A 19,142-nucleotide genomic window follows, 5' to 3' on the forward strand; every position below is an offset into this window, starting at 1 on the left:
AAGGTTCAATCCCTTTGGATAATGGAATCTACAAAATATCATGTTATAAAATTTCCACTTCTAACCTAAAACCACCTACACGTAGTTAGTCAACTTTTGGACATTGCAACTTGAGAAACCCAAAATCTAGGTGACTACCTGTGAGGGAAATGTAATTTAGTTTTTGGTGGTTGCAAGTATAGAAAAGTACTGTGGATAAATCAGACAACGCTTACCAGATATTATTATGAGAGCACCATGTTGAAAAAAAGTACATTGATTTTAAAGGTGTCAAATACCCTGGAGTTCATCAAGTCTGAAGTGCCTTGTAGTCACTATAATTTGAGTAGAATAATATGTAACAGCGGGTAATGGAAGACTCACTACATGAGTCATAATATCAGGTGTAACGTAATATAGTGAAAAATAACATGCCACTATGCCAGAGAGTGGTGATCAGATTCCTATAAGGTGCCATAGGAGTGGCCAAGGATCTAGTCAAAGAAATAGTAATGAGAAAACAAGTTGATGAATAGAAGGGGAAACTCAAGAATAAACCAATCCAGAACCGTGAAGCATGTCAGTGCAGTGATAAAAGGAGAAAGGAGCAAGAAACTCGTAATGCATCTTGTAATGACAGTATGCATGTTTCCATAACATTGAAGGCACAGGGAGTGCATGCACAGAAATCATGTGCATAATTGTATTGAAATTAAAGGTAAGGGAGGAAAATGAGAGACAGTCCCTTGGACAAACGTTATAGAACAAGGAGCAAACTGCAAAAGCTGTAACATGAGTATTTACAGAAGATAGGTGTGTGGGAGGGGTCTCATTTGAGAAACTAAAAGGCCCTACTAAAATGTATGCTTTTTCTATAGCAGTACGCACAATGTCAGCCTTTATGGAAGAGATGCATGGGAAACCGGTGCCATTTGGGAAACTAAAAAGCTCTCCTAAAAACTAAACATATGCAATAACAGTATGTGCAGCGTCAAGCCAAGAGTAGTATACAATAGGTGTGAAAGCAATGTCAAGGGATGAGGATAGTGATAAGTGTAGCCTTGCCAAAGCCAAGAGATGGCTGTAATAGCAATACAATTCATACACCAGAAAGTCAGAGAGAAGCCAGTGTAATGTTGAAAAATTAAAAACACCCTCACTGAAGGAAAAAATTACAAATTATTTGAGAAAAATAGACACTTCACATAAGGAAAGGATACCAGTTGATAAAGAGCAATGGATTTTATAACATTTACATGTTGCTATACATGCATAAACCAACAGCACGGATGCACTGGAAGACCAGCCTGTTTGAAAGGATCATTTGTGTAATAGTAAAGATCCCCCAATAAATTGAGAGAGTAATTGATTTGAGAGGAAGCAAAATCTCACATTGTCAGATTAGAACAAGGAATTGCAATTTTCAATAATAATATTGGGCCTAATTTCAAGGACAGGTAATTATGATAGGTCATCAAGTATACTAGATCTCTCAGATGAAACTCTATTTAATAATTCCTGAACACATGTTAAATATACGTATAAGTAATACATGGCTCTGAATATTCTGGATATTTTTGGCAAGAAACTATTTCTTGCCAGCCTTGGTCCTGAACGCCTAGGTCCATGCCAGGTATTCTTGATCACCTCTGACTATGTAGATTCACATTAATTGTACATAAATTCATTTTATATTGATATCCTTGAAATCTGACTTGGATTTGGTTCTGGTGGACCTGCATTGGACACCACTGGTAAACAGCTTTTCACCACCTTTCAATACAGAGATACTTGCATTCCTGCGTGCTATTATGTTTTCTCTCCCAGATAGTAACTAGATACTTAAATCACAGATTATTGGTGAGGTAAACTCACAAAAATGGTTTATTTCCAACTTAGTCTGCTTCAGTGTTCCTTGTACAGAGTCATGTTATTCCTGTACAGATTTAATTGTAAAGAATTGTAGATATAGTTGTTACTATAGTGCCTGAAGTGGAATATTTGTAAAAACACCTAGAGCTGATTCACAAAGGTAAACTTACACTTTTTTGTAAGTTTATAACTATTTGCTTTCAAAAAGGTATTCTACTAGTAGTATCTTTATGACTGCGGAGTGTCCGCACATAAAAATATAAGACAGTCCAGTATTACAGCAACTAAGTTTTCATACCTAAATCATGGAGAGAGGCAATTGTAATGGTCCCCTAAAATTAAAATACACAAATATGACATTGCTCAACAGTTAAGCAAAACAAAATACTGTTGCGAAAGTTATAAATAAACACCAATTAATCAAGATACTTGAATACTGCCACCTTCTAATGTGCACATTCTAATAGCCCATAAAGCCAACTGTGTTCATGGTGTGTCCTATCTAATGAAACTGCATATTGTCCTACACTAATAAGAAATTAAAATTTCATTATTTCTGTAAATAAGTTCACTTTTTTCAAATGCAGGCACCCTAACCTTTTTACAAAGAATTCTGAAGCTTACCATAACTGTGCCCTTCTCACCTCAAAGAGATTTGAAATCAAGATTCATAGATTGGTATGTTTCTGTGTCATATTATGTATCTCAGTTTATCTTCTATTCATGAACTAGGCTTGAAATACTGTGGCAATATCCTCTTTGTTTCTTATAAATGCGCATTCACAAATAGTGTCAGTCCAAACCTATTCAATGCTTTTAAAGCACATTTGTTTGTTCATTAGGAAATAAATTGTGATATTCTATCATTTTCAAATTATTTAAAAAGATATAAACATGCTAAGTCTGTCAACCCAAAACAAACAAAATAACAATCAATTTGACTATTTCTGAACAAAATTACAGTTCAGAATCAAATTATATGTACCCCACAAATAATAAAAGGTGCTATCCCTTTAACCAAGACATTAATTCATCAATGGTATCCTGAAAATGGATTTCCTCCATTAGGAAAAACCCTTACTGACTCTATATCAGTTCCCTTACTTAAGCTTAGGTGTTGATCACACCTTCATTTTGATAGTACTATTGCTACATCTTATTTTAGTTACTAGCTATTAGTATCTTATCTGTTACTGACTAGTTATCCTCCCATTTGAGTCAAGCAAGATGAAATGCCTCATTAGTTCATGTAGAGGTTGTGCTCGGACATTATGTTTCTCTTTGCACCTTTTCTGTATTTACTCCTCTATACATCGGTGGTATGTAATCCACTTGCAATAGTATTTAAGCAACACTATGACGATGAACTTGAAAGTATCATGCCACTGATGAAATATTGTTTGCTCTATTGAGAGATCTATGTTATATTATTATATGTTTCACAGGTCTTGTAATGTCAACAGTATATATCACAAAGCTATTCACCCAAGTGCACTTTTGTGGTATATGTATCTCCCTTCCCATATACGGATGTGAAACTATCTCTGTAATAATGTTATAGCAGTTAGAGCATGATAAAGAGGCAAGTGTTCCATTCTTCCTTGGTTCTAATTCATGTTGAGTATATTCTATAATTGAAAGATGCACATGTAACAATTTATCGCCTAAGTTCATTCCACATATATATGCTGTGCAGAGGTTTTTCAACAAATAATTCATTCAGTTTTTTATCCATTTTGATGAGCTCCAAGGGGCATATTAACAAGGGCCGGCGATAAATACCGCAAAGCGCGCTTAGCGCTTTCATATTTATCGCCGGCTATCTCTGGAATTTATCGCCCGGTTTGCGCGTTATCAACAACGCGCATCGCAGAGGAGATACAAATTCCAGAGATAGTTGGGATATCGCCGTTTTCCATGGTGGAAAACTGCGATATCCTAGATGATAGGGCCTGTGGTCTTAGCCACAAAATCCACCCCCATGTTAAGTATGCCTTAGTCAGGAATTTAACAGACGTTAAATTCCTGCGTTAAGGCATACTTAACGCGATTTTAAAAATCTCTACCCTCCCTTGTTAATATCGTGAAGCTGCCTTCGCGATATTTTCCCAAGGGAGTCTTGTCAGGCACGCCTCCTTTGCATCTCATTAGCGATGCGATTGGAGGCGTGCTGCAAACGGGCGCTAAGTCAGCAAGACACGCGATAGCGTGTCTTTGCTGATAAGGCGATGAAATTATCGCCGCTTTTCGCCCAAAAACGGACGCAAAAGCGGCGATAATTTCATATCGCCGCCTTGTTAATATGCCCCCAAGTATGTAAAGATGCGTATCTTTGCATCCCTAATAGAATGGAATATTTACTAGCAACAGTTATTCACTCCTTCTGATCTCTCGTCGGTACTTTCCAAAGACCCAAATCAATGCTTTATTGACAACATCCTCAAAAATATCTGTTGGCTAAAGTTGTCTCTTAAATTGTTGTATCATTTTTTAACCCTGCCACTTTATAATGTTGTTAATTTAAAATAATATGTTCTACCCTGAATAATTGACTTTTAGGTAAGTTTCTGTTTAAACAAAGTTAGTGAAAACTCTTTGTATACTAAATTATTTTGCCTGGCTTTCTCCTAAATATATCTGTTGACAGTTTCCCAGCAATAATAGAAAATAGTACATTCAAATAACTAACCAATGGTTTTCCAATGTCCTCAGCAAATTTAAATCTAAAATGTGTTGACTTTAATTTGTTCATGAAAATGTTTGAATCCACCTGCATCCCTCTCGACAATTGAAATGTGTCATCTGTGAATCTATTCCAAATTATTGACCTTCTCAGTTTCCCATTATTTAAGATATAGAGATGTTCAAAGTAAAACATTAAAATATTTACATGGCAGGCATCCCTATTAGACCCCCATACTAAGTAAAAATTTGTAAGCAATGCTGATCTTAAAATTGAAAATAATTGTTATGTACAGCCAAATGTAATAACTGGGTGAGATCACTACTGTTAATTCCTGAGATACCAAGTAACAAAACCCATAAGAACATCCCAGTACCTCCTATGTGGGCAATATATGAATGCAAAACTATAACACAGAGTGTAAGTAATATTAGATCATCTTTAATGCCTGCATTAGCCACTATTAGTATATACTCAGTATGGGTGTTTCTGAACTATGCTACATGTGTTCAAGTAAGTGAATGCTCATGGTGTCAGTTACTTTGGTGTAGGGTCAAGATTCTTGAGTTACCATTGAATGCATGTTTGACAAATTACTTTAAACATGTTTAAGGATATGTCAGCACCCATTCAGATAAATGCCCAAGCTGCAAACATTTTAGGAACATACACTCTGGCATTGTATGGTCTGATTTGCCTTAATCTTAATATGCAAGAGCGGGAGAGCAGCTCACCCAACATAGGAAAGATCTTCACCAACTGTATTCCTCATCATTTGATCTCTTTGACTCCAAGGAGAGCCATATAGCATCACACATCATCTTGGAAGAATGGAATCAAAACTGTGGATACCTTTAATCCTCATACAACCAATATCTATTTGTTCAGTTAGATGGAAATCTGTCCTTTGATTTTACCAACTTGGCCTTATCAGCTTTTTTGTCAGTCATTCTCTTTCCTTTCTAAGACATGCAACTATTCAGTATTTACAACACAACACACTGCATACTGAATCCCTTCTATCTGTTTATTGTAGCTTAGAAAGTAGTTGACTTGTTTGTGGGTCATTATGTACTCAGTGTCCTATGAAGTATTGAACATAGATTAGTCAACTTTCTTGTGCTCTGCACAAAGATGCATCAATATAGCAATCCTGCTCCAGCACTTAAGAGGATAATTCACGATCAATTGTCTTTCCGCCTTTTAACACAGCGCACCAACAATGGAGCCAATTTGTATCAATTGTGTTTTGCTTGGAATGAAGCTCCTACTCAGATGGGGTTTTAATAAGACTACCTATATATCATGGTGAAAGAAACATTTATATAGCCATGTGTTACCTACCAGCTGTGTGGCTTTCAGGATTATGCCAAGTATTTGTTTTGCTATTGCTCTTACCTTCCTCATAAGACTGTTGGCCATCAATAACTGGATGCAACATAACTACCTCAATAGGAATTTGATGAAAACTGACATATCTGTTGGCCCTACCTGCAGAATTGTAAACACCTGGGCAGAGTCTCTGGAAAGATATCCAACATTATGTGTACACTTATAACTCACAACAGTACTCTTAGGGTCTGATCTAACACGTCAAACACAAATAGACCATATTACTATAGCTACTCATGCTTACTACCTTTATATAGCACTTCGTGTACAAATATCTTTAAGTCCATAGTTCCAAAAACGTGTGTGCATCTGTTAACATTATCAAAAGGAATCCTATCTATTCACAGCTTCCCTCATAAGGCCCAGGCCATTATGACCTTGGTATTGACAGCGATTGACTATGTTAAGAGTGTTAACTGAGACTTATCAGACTACAATGGGCACAGAATGCAGCTACGTATCTTGCCTGCCACCCAAAGCAACAGGACAGTTTGTCATCATCAATCATGCTGCTACACTGGGCATCAGAACTGAACAAATGTGGTTTGAAGTATTGTGACAGGCATGTTTGTGCAGCTAATCATTACCCCATCTCAGGTCAGGTCGCTCAGTGGGCTAATACATCCACTCCAGTAGCATGTGTTTGAACACATGGTCACAGATTCAAATCCCAGAAGGCCCTCTTAGTCTTTCGTCATTTCTTGGTCAATAAAATGAGTACCATTGAGTTGGGTAACAATAAACATCTGTTATGCAGCACCAAGATAGAAAGGGCTGAATGTGCATTTTATTAATACATATGTTATGCTGTTACGTTATGTTATGTGAGTGCACAAAAAGCTGGTATGCAACCACCTTTCAAGACAACTTGATGAGAACATCAGAAACAGCTAGTTAAGAAATTACAAGTTAAAATTTTAAATTTAAACTTAAGAAAGTAGCAACTAGTGGCCACTGGTTGGCAACCTTTTGCACTTTCTGGAATACCCCATTCAACAGCACTGTGAAGACTGCGATAATTGGTTTCCCCTTGTTTAAATCCTCCTCAGTTGAAACATGAATTTGTCTTGATTCCATGCTGCATTGTCCCCTGAAATGTAATTTAAAGTATCTTAAAAATAGCTTTTTAGCACTGATGTGCCTTGCGGGTACATAATGCATTGAACAATGCATTGTCTGGTATTCCTAAACATTTATTTATGGTCTCAATCTTTAGTTTGGAGCTCATGCTTCATTCTATCGGACATACTCTACAATGTCTGCAAGACATATAGAAAGCTGATCTCTCATGTTTCAATAAACACGCCTCTTTGTGAGCCAGGGACACCCAGTTTATACAAACCTTTAATTAGACAAGGCAGTGCAAATGAGAAATACTTCCTTCAATTTTATACTGGTTATATCCAAAAGTACGTAGAGTGTACAATCACTCCTTAATTCAGGCTTTGTCTTGAATCACTTAATGCAATGAGTGTGCAAGTAAAAACCTTTATCAGAGGGCAATGTGGTTCTTTCAAAATACTAAATCCGTTCTCTTAAAATATTGCTATTTTGCAAATCATCATAACAGTACTTGGGTTCCTCCTCTTTTCTACCAGATTCCTACCTTAAAATGTATGTATGCATGTATGCAAAGTGTATATTCTCCAGCCCATGTACCAGCCTATGTGCACATCAAAGGGTTCCATATGCTGAATTCAGATTCAAGAGCTCTATAAAGCCCAAATAAGGCAGGTATAACAAGCAGACTTAATATTTTTCCTGAAGTTGATCGTAGTTGAATGGGAAGATAATTCCAGATCATAGGTGGCAACACTGAGAATGATCTGCCACCCCGGAGCTGTAAGCTAAGTCTCTTCGTCATGAAGAGGCAAAGGTTTTGAGAACTTATATAGTGCTGAAACAGAGAAGATTTGCTTCTGTTTCGTATCTTCCAATGTTAAATTTCAATTGGTAGGGGTTAAACTGGCAGCACATGCATACCTTTAGAAACTACATGTACTAAGAGTGAATATGTGACTGAGGGCCAGATTTATATGTTGAGGGTCTGCCCGCGGAGGTTATGACTGCCAAATTTATAAATGTTTGTCAGGCCAGCGGACATTTAATGCATTGACGGAACTGCTGTCGAGGTAGTTTCCAACAATGCATTTTAAATTAGCTCCATCAAACCATGCGGCAAAGTTACGTTTTATTTTATTTTAAAAAACAAAACTCCAAAGCGGGATTTTGTTTTTGAGAAAAAAAAACAGTGCACCCATTGCCAGGGCATGTAGCTCCTGGCAAGGAGGGCATTTTAAAATTTTACTGCCCCTTATGGCCAGACTTTTCTTGGCAATGATGGGCAGTGAAAACTGACCTGTATGGCCACCCATCTAAATTAGATAAGCAGACATATAGGTCAACGTCCCACGGCCTTTACCTCATCAGACCCTCAGCAGAGACTGAGTAATGTCTGTCGTGGTTACACGAAAGATCCGCCCTCTTTTATATCTGGCAGATGGCCCATTATGCTGGCAGGAAAGGTACTCCCTCAACGTTGCTACGTAGTACCCTTTCTTCCAACTTATAAATCTGTGCCTGAGGCATATACAATACATGGCCAGACATCTCCAAACCTAGGGGATTGCTGTTTCTGAGTCTGTTGAGAAGAGTTGTTTACTGTTGCCTTTAGATAAGAATGATCTACATAATTAACTACATGCTTGAACTGATATATTGGGGCTTTCAGCAGCACATTTCAAGACCAGAAGCACTGGATTAACATTTCTCATATTATCCTCCCTAAAGCTGGTTGCTGCTCTCTGGACCACTTGAATCTGAGTGAATAGACTTGAAGGCCCAGGTGCAGTTACACCATACCATATAATAATTGCCATTGCAATGATGCAAACAAAGCAAGTGTACAAATATGGACCTTGATTTTGCCAGAATATTTAGCCCAGTGTACTTTGGAAGGTGATGTCAAAGATGGCTCTAGGCTTATTCACCACTGAAATGTCACCATCACATCCACATGCTCATTTCAGCAAGATATCTATCTCCAAGCGGCGGAAGGGGATGCCAAAGTTGGCTCTAAGCTTATTCACCAATAGAAGGTAAACACCACATTCAAAAACATATTCCCAGTCACCTTCCTTTTGATATGCACACCACCTTCCTACCCTGTCCTTTAACATATTCCCATTCCCCCCTCACTAGGTTATATATGTTTGTGGCTGTCTTTCACTCTTCCTTTGACCACTCATGAAAGCCAGCTACAACAGGGAAATGAAGGCAGGTTTACTTGTGCGGCTCATGGTGCTGCCAGAAAGGGTTTTATTTTCCCTGTGACCCTCCTCAGCCCTTTCCTATTAAATGATGGTGCATCCCTCAAATCCTTGATTCATATATTGTCGGTATCAACAGGGTGGCCCACCTTACCTCATCCTAAGTTCTTGTTTTAACAGGGTTGGCTCTATACTCTGTGTCCTGAATTTCTTTCTTTTTAATGAGGATGTCCTCTGTACCCCCGTTTATCTTTACTGCCTTGTGTTTCTGTATCTGGTGAAGTGTATAGTCCCACTGCATGGCACATGACTTAAAATATCATCTTGGTGCAAGTCATCAGTAGGGAGTCCACTGACAATCAAAGATTACATGCCATATATCCTTAGTGGCATCCTACAATTGTTGTTTGAAGGGGTCTACTAGAGTAGTGGGCCAGCAAACGTAAAATAATATGCAAGAAAACAAATTACTTGCTGGAATTTTAAAAGGCACAAGCAAGCCTGACTGTAATCCAATAATCTTCTTCCTTCTCAGAAACAACAACCATTTGATGGTGGAGTGGGGGCAAACTTGCTCTGATATTTCTAGAAGCTAAACAGAGTTACCACTGCCAAATATAGGTTAACCATAAGACTTGACGTTTTATCTCACATACTCATTGTTTGAAGCCTAAAATATAAATTACCGCTTATGTAAAATACATTCCCAACAATCTGAGAGGCTTCAAAATCAGCCAGAATGATGTGTTAGTTACTTGTCACATAGAGTGGTTCATAGCTTCCCCAGAGAACTGGCACCCAGATGCCAACCACATATGATTCCAGGGTACCAGTCTGCCCACCACTGGACTTACTGATTTTTACCAGGACTAAGGAGGTTTAGAGAGATTCTATTTGGTAGAATCTGGGGACCTTTCCATATGACCTTGTTATTGCTAATTTTCAATTGGGCAGTTTTTCTCCACCCTCAGCATCCCACGTGCTCAGTCCAGTTTTTTGAAGGCCAATACATTTGAAATCTGAGAGAAGGAAGAAGAAAAGTCTATTCCAGATTTAGTTCCAGTCTGTATTGGAAACATAGTGCCTTTAATAGAACAAATCATGGTTCCCTAGTTTGAATGGCGTGTGGACTGCTCTTCCCTGATGCAATGAGCCTTCGAAGACGATTGAGTCCAATTCACAAATGTCCTGAGGTGAGTATTTTGTGAAAAACATATTTAATGTGTAAGCATTTATCTGGTTTACTACATTCTGAGGTTTCACACCCATTCACTTATGACTCATGAAAAGTGTGGGAGGTGCAATGCACCCATGTGCATTCATGATGGTCATGCACATTCATGTGCATCCACTATTTTCAGATTCATTCAAATTACCTAGGCCCAACTCCTTATCCCAATGTGTGAATAATACACACAGTTCATACACTATGTATCTGTATAGTTGAGAAAATGTGGATTATCAATTACTTATCCTATGCTATCCAATAACAAATGGCTGCATTTTGAAGCCCAGATTTACTAATACTTGACACAAGGCAGTGCAGCAGCCAAAGTTCCAGCACTGCCTTGGGTTGAAAAGAGAGAAATGTGCCATATCCATTAAAATATAGTGCATATAGTTGCCGCACTTTTGGCTGCCATGGGCCACAAGGTTTTGTGCTGGAAGGAGGCTTTTTCAGTACAAAAACTACCCTTTAATACTTTTCCCACTTTGTATGTGTGCTGTACAGTGCAGCACACAAGCAAAGGGGGAAAAATCAAGAGAAATGAAAACAGTTTTCCTTGTTATGCCTGCCTCGAGGAGGTATACGGTTTTGTCACAAATCCCTGTCTACAAATGTTAGTAGCTAGTGATTTGCAGCAAAACTCATGGGTGGTTGCATGATAACTCAGTGTAAGTCCCTGTCTACAAATGTAAGTAAATAGGGATTTGCATCAAAATTAAATTGGTGGGTGGTTGCATGGGAATGTCCAGCACACCCATGGAATGCCCCCTTGACACAAGTAGTGCAAAGTAGTGCCTCTCACAGCTTTGCCTTACTTTGGGATACATTACATTGCAAATTCTGGTTTGCACAACGCTTTGCACCAGGTTTGCTTCACAAAAGTCAGCAAAGCATTTTTTAAATCTAGACCTGAATGTGTATGCCATAAGCATTACAGTTTTGTGGGCGGTAATGGTCATTCCCTGGCTAACATATTGACCCTGCTTTAGGGACGCAGTGCTGAATATACACATTGCCTGCATACTTTGCAAAACATCTACATATACACACATATATCAAAGGAGATTCCTGCTATTTACACATTCTTACATTATGACTTTTTCCAGAGCCTAAGTGGGACTCTTGATAAAAGATGTATGAAGGTATCTTATAGATAAGTGCATTCTGGCAACGTACTGTAGGGCAGAGGCACTTTAACACCTAGTCTGTCCAAGCCAAGAACCTAGTGCTCCAAATCAGGACGATGAAGCACATCCTGGTGCTCAAGATTAGTTTGTAATTGTCTCATACCACACTCTTGCTTCTTAATGTGCTATTCACCCCTTAATTAATAATAGTAGTAAACGTTTTGCTTAGTTATGCAAAGTGCTTCCCATATGAATAACTATGTCATAGTCTGTGTTTGTTGTACTTCTGCTATTTATTTCTTTCTTTACTTAATTAAATGTTTATTTATCTTCCTAGGTTGTTGGATGTTTCCATCTATAGTATCCATTGCACATATCTCTTATACCTAAATACATATATAAATATATATATACATGGATATATAGTATATATATATATATATATATATATATATATATATATTTAACTCTTTACAATATACTATACATCTAAATGTGCATGACTCACTTTTCTTTGTTTTTCTTATTTTTAACTGTTGGAGTACTAGGCACCCCCACCTCCTGTGAGTTTTGTGTCACCGTGTTTCTGATAGAAAGAAAAAGAGAGGAAGTAGGCGCAACTATTAATACCTTTGATAGAGATGCAAAACATAATCATTGTCTTTGAAGAAAATAACAAAGTTTGTCTTCAAAACTGATGTTAAAACAAATAAAAGACTGAAAACGCAAAAATGTTGGATCCTTAGGAAACAGTACCGGACCAGGTCAGCTGGTGTGGTTTCTTTCATTCTAGCACAACATGTAGCAATGTAGGGTGTAAGCTCAACCAAAAATATTGTCCAAGACGTCAATATCAATATGAAATCTTGTTGTTCAAGTTCACAGGCTCAATATTTTTTCAAGTGTCTGTTTTCTCTTGTTCTAACTTCCCATTTCTCTTTTCTCTACCCATAACCCTCTGTTGAAATGTTTGTGCTGAATAGCATTGTTCTCATTGGTGGAATGCTCGCATACTCTTCCTTTCTTCCACCAGCAGTGTAGCCAGTCTCATATTTTCACTTCTTCTGGGGGCATGAGAGGAAGATACGTTCCAGCTGCCACGCATGAGGTTTATTGCACTAATTGTGCAGTTCCGTCCTAATGTTTAATTGTTAATCATTCATGTGATAGGTTGGGGGAAGATCTAATGTATGGAGTAAAGTCTATTTCTTTTACAAAACTGGTAAATCACCAAAGGGTACATGATTGTGGTCGTAGAGACATTTTCAAGCATACATGTACTTTCTTTGAATCATGGCCCACTACTGGTCGCATCTCTCCATGCATGCAGTGTATTTTGAACCGTCCACTGCCCTTGTCTGAGTGGTCACACCAATGGGAGAAAATACTACAGAAGGTATTCCAGATGTAGCAAATAAGGTATACCGGTGTTTTGACAAGGAATTCTTCAAACCCTAATAGGAGGTTAGCAATGAGTTGCTGGGGTGGTTTTATGAGACAGGTTGACTCAAGATAGCTCAGTACACAGTTGGAGGTATGAAAAGAGAGCTATCAGTGTCCCAGCCAACTCAGGGGAAAGGCTGGTTGAAAAGTTAGGGATGTTTTTACTGGATCCGAATGCAGAAAATAGGTTTTTGCATGTTGAACTGTATGTACCGATAATTACAAATCACAGGTTATCTTGGTTAGAAAAATCCATTATTTAAAGAAAAAGACTGAAAGAAAATTTGCAGGCACATAATTAGCTCCAAGAGGTCGATCATGATGAAAAACAGATCTAAAAAGCATACCATTCTGTATAGAATGCACAATGTCCTCAAGCATTGCTATAAAACTATGTCACAGAGAGTGAAATTGATGAAAAGGCAGGCACAACTGATCACAAGAGCAGACTGTTATTAGCAGCAAAGCATCCACGCCAGAAAACTTGACACTTTGATAATGTGTAATTGAAGGGACTGTTTTAATTTCCCTTGTTCTGTACAATATATTGTATATTGTATATCTACTCACCGGAGTACAGTGTAAGAGCCTGCCAAGTGAAACGTACACCTCATGCAACTAACTGTTAAATTATAATTGACCCAAACTATTTCAAGATATTGTTGATGTGGTAAATTAATTGTGGCAGAAAATTGACAAGGGACATGTAAGAGGAATATTTCACTTGGCTTTATGTTGAGTAACCTATTTTGGAGTGCACGTTTGGACCTGATGAGAACCCAAGTCATGTACCAGGAAAGAAGTCCACATGGCTTGCTGACTTTCAATGATGTGATATTGCAATTTTCAATTACCATCAAAACCCACATCTTCTTTTAGTTAAACCTTGATAAACTGATGTTTGGAGAAAGTCTTATTTGTGACACTTTGGATCATTGGCTTTCCTTCTACATCACTTTTCTCAATTCACATTCAGCTAGCTCCTCAAAAGGATATGACAAAATATAAAATGGCACTGCTTCAAAACACCTGTTAAATGTAAATATGTGATGCGTTCATTCTATTTGTGTAAAGAATAAAGCACAGAGAACTCTTCAAAGTAAGATGTATATTTCATACCATCGGTGTCCCTGCCTCTTTATTTGTGTCCAGTTTTTTTGGGGTGGGACCACTTGGAATAATTGTGTTCAATCCTGCATCCTATAATGTGTCTGACCTCCTGTAGGATTTAATGAATGTGAATACAGGAGATAATTCTCAGAGGACTACAGTAACACAGGTGGAATTCTAAAGCCATTTTTGAAAGTGAACTGTGTGAAGTAAGATTGAATGCGTGTAGTTCATGTATAAGGTGTTTACTGAACATATTACTGAAATTGTATAATTGTATGCAAAAACGAAGAAACTTATTCTAGTGTACCATTTGGGTCACTCTAACCTATTTATGTGTGATTTATTTATTTATTTATTTTGAAGGTTTTATATAGCACGAACAAGACTCTTGCGACTATCAGAGCGCTTTACAGGTTATAAGAAGGCAAAGTATAGTATACAAAGACAACAATCAATAAAAAAATACAATGAGTAGACATAGAGTTCAAGGGAATTTAGCCATGAGGATAGCTTTCACTTCTCTTTTGAAGGAGGAAGTGGAGGGGTTCATTCTTGTTTCACTGGGCAAAGCGTTCCATATCTTCGGAGCCATACCAGAGAAGGAACGGTTATAAGTTTTTTTCTTGGCAAATCGTTGAGGTTGTAGGAGAAGGGTCTTGGCGCTCCTAGAGGCTCTGTTGCCCGCAGAGAGAACCAGTTTCTGTGCTAGGTTTCGTGGGGTTTTGTGGTAGAGGGCCTTGTGCGTCATGCAGGCGATGATTGATTTATTAATGATTTCATATGTCGTGTTTGCATCTTCTTGCTCAGGCAAAGTACATGAAGGTGTTCCATATAACTAAGCGGCCATCACCCCCAAACAGAAAGAAATAAAGAGCATCGGTGTCCATGAGGTATTGAAATATAAAGATGAAACCTTTGCAAGAATGCTAAGGCAAGATCATGAAAATAGATAAGGGTTTCAAACGTTTTACGAAAAAGAAGAATAACACCAAAAAACATTCAGTGAAAAAATGGAACAACATTCCTAATTTATTTAAGTTCCAAAATAATGAATGCCACCAACAAAAATACATCCTAAAATGTGTAACTTAAAATCTGATAATAAGTGAAAATGTCGCCAGTGAAAATTAAAGGTAAAATTGTAAGCTTGGAATCAATGTGAAACCAACCACTATCAAATATATCATCAGTAACAGTAGAAGGTTTGAGTTGGAGATCTTTTGGTCAGATACAAAGCGAATGTGTCTATATGTGAAGAATTTTACCTTTGCATTTAACAGCCTTTATTGACTTCAGAAATCTTCGATGAAAGCTACCTGGACACAGTACCTAATTCAGTTGTAGAAGGCCAAATATCTCTTGTAGGGGCATTTATTGATGAGCGGACCTCTAGTTCTAAAATGCTCCATGCAGCACAAATTCACTTCCCTTTGTCGCTATTGAAACCAGGTTTGCCAGCTTGGATTTAAAGCATGCCCCGGTTAGAGCTATGATTCTTGGGCTCAGATTTTGAATAAAGGTACAGGCCTTTTTCCTTTTGCAACTTCTTGAAATCTTCAGAAATGGTCTCCATGGACCATATCCCACTGGTGAATCCACTGCAGCCATGCCACCACCAGGAACCCCATCTAAACAGGAATATTTTACTCACGGCTGAATCCTGTCCGCTTCAGGATTAAAGTAGCACACAACAGCCAGGAGGATCCTCGGTATTCACAAGATTCTCCCTAAGTGCTATCCCTCAGGAGAAAATGTTATCAGCAAGGAAACAATCTTCCCACTTTCATGCAGGCCTTGATGTCCAGAGTGGTGAATGATTAGGAGGCTGACTCGTTATAGCCTTAATACAAGCCATTTTCAAAGGAAAAATATAAATGGGCGGGTCTGGTCAATCTGAAAATGTATTCACAAATGGGTAGAAGTCATCTGCTGCTCTTGCCCACATCATGTCGTGAATACCCTGAAAATTACTTGTGCTGAGCTTGTAAAGAAAAATCCATTTAGTTAAGCTTTAAAAGGCATGTTGTGCCAATATTGCAAGATTTCCTTGCTGCAAGACTCCCACATGTGCAGCAACATGAGGTATAAGTAAAGTCTAATGATATTTGAGGCCAGATTTAGTAAGAACTTGCTTTGCCCTTGCATCACGCATGGCAACGCAAGGCAACAGAGGTCCTCAACTGGGATTTACTAAGCCATGCAAAGTCACCTTGCTTGGCTCTCCGTGGTTTGGTAAACCAAGGTAACACAAGGCAGCGCATTTCACTGCCTTGCATTCCATCGGTAGAGTGTGGGTGTTCCCACCAATTCACCCACAGATTTTGGAGCATTCGAAGATTTACATAGATATGTAAAGCTGGGAATGTGTCAAAATGGTACGTCACCCAGACCCAGGCGTAACAAGGACAAATACCTTTATTTCTCCTTGTTACTTCCTTTTTCTATGTGTGATGCATGCCATTAAGGATTATTTCTGTGCAGGATGATGTCCCTTCCTGCTAAAAAATAATCTGGCTCGTAACACAGGCACCCTTGCACCATGGCAGAATTTTAGTGCGATAGCTCAAGGAGGCATCACAAAATAGCCATATCGTTGCTAATAAGGCTCATTTCTGATGACTCTCTCACACAATGCAGCGCAGAAAATTGCCTTGCTGCGCTGCATAAAATGTTAGTCTGCCCCTTAGTTTGCAAATATCTAAATCCCACTGAAACCTCTGGATGATGTTGCACATGGCAGAGGGTTTCAACTGTTTCCCTCCATAGGAACAAACACATTTCTCATGCACCTGTAATGGAAATTAGCTAGTTCTCCAGCAGGTCCGTATCAGAAAATGCAAAATATTTCCCCAGTGAAAACTAGCTGACCTGTATAGTTAGTCACACATTCAAGGCAAAAGAGATAATCTCCTTAAACTGCACTACATTTCTTGTTATTTGCCTCAGGAAAACATTGCTCTCCTCGGAGTTGGCACAACTCTTGAAAGTCTCATTAGCAGAAGCTAAATTGATTTACATTTAAATATTGGTTGAACCCATTCCAGCAGCAAATTAGCAACTTGCACTTAAAAGGTCTAAATCTAAACTTTGACATTTGAAAGCATGCTGCTACAAGTTCTCAACATAATAGCTGACATTGCAAAAGCATTTCTTGTTTTGTAAATACTAAATATTACTACCTCAGATACTCCCCATCAATCCATATGATATTACAGGCAGCACATACTTCTAAAGTTACCTCACAGGAGGCTAGGTGTCAAATATTATACAGCTTCAACCCTCAATTTATGCTCTGAGCCCCTGTCTGAACAAGTATGTTGTTATAATGAAGACCAAAATAAGGTAAGGTGGTAACTCTTCTTTATTAGTCTTCTCACCACCACAGGTTCCAGGCAGCTCTCTCAGGAGGGCACTGTGGAATGTTGGCAACAGAGGAGGGGAAAGACCAATAGGAGGTGCAGGGCAGGGGGGACGGAACATACCAAGTGGAATAGATTACGACATATGTGATTTCAGGAACTGTACTGAAAGTGAATGGTGTGTCATTTTACAAAGAGCTTAGACGGGCATGTTCAGCAGTCTTCAGATCCAGAATGAGGTCAAAATCTAGGGATTAAAAGAGCTAAATTCTTGGGGAAATATGTTCCACATCTACAGTCCTGGGATTGAAATCTAGCATTACAATTTGTCTTATCATGAATTTTGGACTGTGAAGGCCTCAATTAGAGTCAGGAGGACTTCCAGTATGTAAGTAACAGAAACTACTCCGTCTCCATTGTTGACATACTCCTGCAATAGCTCGACTGAGTAAAAGCCATGGAAGGTTTGGCCATTTGACTGCTTGCCCGATTTAAAATTTTATTCCTTATTTTAGGAAGGACAACCGTGCTCTTTATATTGACAATTGGCTCTTCCGATCTTGCAATCATATCGGTTGTTCTGAGGCTCTTTGAGTATATTTTTGGCCAAGTGATTGTGGGGAACCATTCCAGAGGATATTTTAATCCACTTTTGGCTATGTCTGCCGCAGACAATCTCTTTCCGGGGTCGCAGGTATGAGCCATTTAGGTTTCTCGTGAGGTTGATGAGAAGAGAGAGGTGCGTAGCATTTGCGATAAATAAATGAAGATTTAAAACTGTAAACCTCAGTGCGTGGAAGGAGCGCATTTATTTCACCTTTCTTCTCCACGTCTCATATCATAATAATAATAATAATAATCCCACATGTTGTCCCCAACTGCCCAACTCCAGAACCCTCAGACATGAAACATTTGGGGCTTGTGCCCAATGACCAAGAGGTTGGGCGGAGTGGAGACAGGTAAGAGAAAGGAAGGTAGCGAAAGAGGGGCATGGAAGGAGTGGAGAGAAGAGGGGAGGGGAGGAGAGGAGGGGGGGGGGAGGGGAGGTGAGGGGAGGGGAGGGGAGGGGAGGAGAGGAGGAGAGGGGAGGGGAGGGGAGGGTAGGAGAGGAGAGGAGAGGACATTCTGTAGTTTGGCTGTTTTTATAGAAAAGGATCTGCCACAACAATGAGAATTGTTGTAAAGATGGAGAGCAGCTGTTTCGGTGTAGATCATATGAGCCATAGTGCATAGTGATGACTTAAATCTATGCAGCTGCACCTGTGTGCAATAATGCCACATGACATCTGTGAAGCCCTTGCTGGGTTGTCTGAAGCACCTAAAGCTTTATGTGATCTAAAACATATAAAAACATATTTCATTGGTTATAAAGTTGTATCTTAGAGGTTAGGTAATGTGGAGAGTGCTCATGTAATTTTTGGGGAGAAAATACATACTTTGGGGAACGTATAACTCAGATTACAGAGTAATACTGAATTACTGAGCAATAACATCGACGTCATCAATTGCTAGCATGAGGAAAATGTGCATGGATAAAGAACATGCATCAGGGAAATGTACAATGGACTCAATGATCATGTATCCCACACGTTTCTCGCCCATGTCCCCCGTTCCAGGCATGGTAACTCATTACAGTTGGTAACTGGGGTGGTGATGCCATTAGGAATTAGTAATTCT

Source organism: Triturus cristatus, chromosome 8 (assembly GCF_964204655.1).
Source record: "Triturus cristatus chromosome 8, aTriCri1.1, whole genome shotgun sequence".
Lineage (NCBI taxonomy): Eukaryota > Metazoa > Chordata > Amphibia > Caudata > Salamandridae > Triturus > Triturus cristatus.